The sequence below is a fragment of the Scylla paramamosain genome, chromosome 25 (assembly GCF_035594125.1).
Source record: "Scylla paramamosain isolate STU-SP2022 chromosome 25, ASM3559412v1, whole genome shotgun sequence".
NCBI classification, from domain to species: domain Eukaryota; kingdom Metazoa; phylum Arthropoda; class Malacostraca; order Decapoda; family Portunidae; genus Scylla; species Scylla paramamosain.
In genome coordinates this window covers 3,182,501-3,185,000 of record NC_087175.1, presented here as the reverse complement: position 1 = coordinate 3,185,000, position 2,500 = coordinate 3,182,501, and the positions used below count along the sequence as shown (strand labels likewise).

Below are 2,500 nucleotides of genomic sequence, written 5' to 3'. Positions count from 1 at the left end.
GCCTTAGTGAAGGATGCCCCACTTACAGGTAACCGAGGAGGAGGAGGAGGAGGAGGAAGAGGAGGAGGAGGAGGAGGAGGAGGAGGAGGAGGAGGAGGAGGAGGAGGAGGAGGAGGAGGAGGAGGAGAAGGAGGAGGAGGCAGTGTGGAAGACCAAGCCATCGTGCGGTGAAGGAAGAGTATGAGAAGGATGTTTGTGGAAGAGGAGGAGGAGGAGGAAGAATAGGAGGTGGAGGAGGAGGAGGAGGAGGGAGGTAAGATGGGGTCAGTTTGTGGGAAGGGAGGAAGAAGTGAGGGAAGGAAGGAAGGAAGGAAGGAAGGAAGTACACTAGCTAGAGAGAGAGAGAGAGAGAGAGAGAGAGAGAGAGAGAGAGAGAGAGAGAGAGAGAGAGAGAGAGAGAGAGAGAGAGAGAGATTTAGGGGAAGGAAAAATGAAGTGCGGAAATAGAAGAATGAAGAGAGAAAAAGAAAGATGACCAAGAAGAAATGAAAGAGAAAAGGAAAAATGAAGGAGAGGATAAAGGAAGGAAAATGAAGACCAAGAGGAGGAGGAGGAGGAGGAGGAGGAGGAAATTAAAAGGAGGAAATTGTAAAGGAACATGGAAACCACAGAGAAAACGAAGCAGAGGAAAGAGAGAGAGAGAGAGAGAGAGAGAGAGAGAGAGAGAGAGAGAGAGAGAGAGAGAGAGAGAGAGAGAGAGAGAGAGAGAGAGAGAGGGAATTCCACGTGAAAAGGAGGAAAAAATAAGGTGCGGAAAACATGGGAAAGAATTTGCTAGGGGGAAAAAATCGACTAAATCCTCAACAATAGCAACGTACACACACACACACACACACACACACACACACACACACACACAGTTTCCCTTTACACAGCCATACAACACTCCCCCCTCCCTCCCTCAAGCCTATTTCACACATGTACACACACACACACACACACACACACACACACACACACACACACACACACACACACACACACACACACACACCGTAACGTAACACTATACGCTCGGCAGCAGGATTGTGAGAGAGAGAGAGAGAGAGAGAGAGAGAGAGAGAGAGAGAGAGAGAGAGAGAGAGAGAGAGAGAGAGAGAGAGAGAGAGAGAGAGAGAGAGAAAGGGTTCCTCTGTGTGTGTAAACGATGGGAAGCGGTTTTGGTGTGTGTGTGTGTGTGTGTGTGTGTGTGTGTGTGTGTGTGTGTGTGTGTGTGTGTGTGTGTGTGTGTGTGTGTGTACATGTGTGAAATAGGCTTGAGGGAGGGAGGGGGGAGTGTTGTATGGCTGTGTAAAGGGAAACTGTGTGTGTGTGTGTGTGTGTGTGTGTGTGTGTGTGTGTGTGTGTGTGTGTGTGTGTGTGTGTGTGTGTGTGTGTGTGTGTTTCCTTGCCTTTCAATATCAATATGTGAAAGCAACATAGGAAATAATAATAGATGATATATTACAGGTATTTTTTTTTCCTTGGCAATAATACACAGTGACTTATTGGCAGCGTGTGAATGGAAATCAATTAAAATAGAAATAATAAAACAAAATAAAATAAAATGAGGATATATTAATAAAAACTAACGAGAAAATGGATGCAAAAAGAAAATGACTTCACGAATTCTTTTTTTCTTTCTTCTTTATTTTATTTTATATTTTTTACAAGTGCATGATGCTAATTTCTACATTCCGTACTTGTTTATTTATTCAAACTGCAAATATATAAGCTGGAAGACTAGAAATGCTGCAAAAAACAGGAAAGAAAACGTGAAAAAGAAAAAAATAGCTCTTGAATATTTCATGAAAATTAGAGAGGAACGTGTTGAACTGAAAGCATCGTGTAATTTGAAGTTTATTAATAGAAGTAATAATAATAATAATAATAATAATAATAATAATAATAATAATAATAATAATAATGTTCATGATAAGAAGAAGAAGCAGAAGCACTACGATTAATATTCTCTCTCTCTCTCTCTCTCTCTCTCTCTCTCTCTCTCTCTCTCTCTCTCTCTCTCTCTCTCTCTCTCTCTCTCTCTCTCTCTCTCTCTCTCTCTCTCGACTACCTGGACTTCCTGACTTTACCTTCCATCTATCTTTCCTCCTCCTCCTCCTCCTCCTCCTCCTCCTCCTCCTCCTCCTCCTCCTCCTCCTCCTCCTCCTCCCACACTTGAGGTCTGTATCTCTCACTCATTCACTAAAATCTTGAGTGCTTACCTACCTCTTGCCTCTCCTCCTCCTCCTCCTCCTCCTCCTCCTCCTCCTCCTCCTCCTCCTCCTCCTCCTCCTCCTCCTCCTCCACTACCACATTCTTCTCTTCCTTATTTTCTTCCTCCTCCGAACTTTCTCGCATTTTTCTTCCTCGCTTTTTTCTTCTCCTCTCAGGTCGTTTTCCCTCTCCTCCTCCTCTTCCTCCTCCTCCTCCTCCTCCTCCTCCTCCTCCTCCTCCTCCTCCTTCTGCGTCTTCATCTTTCGTTCTATTCTCTGATTCTTTCTCCTCCTATTTTTTTGTG

General features: G+C 44.2%; 1 protein-coding gene across 2 annotated transcripts in view; it reads right to left on the bottom strand.

Annotated features, from left to right (window-relative positions):
- LOC135113097 (uncharacterized) overlaps nt 1-2,500 on the bottom strand; it is a 115,592-nt gene that overhangs the window by 69,486 nt on the left and 43,606 nt on the right. The window lies entirely within an intron of this gene.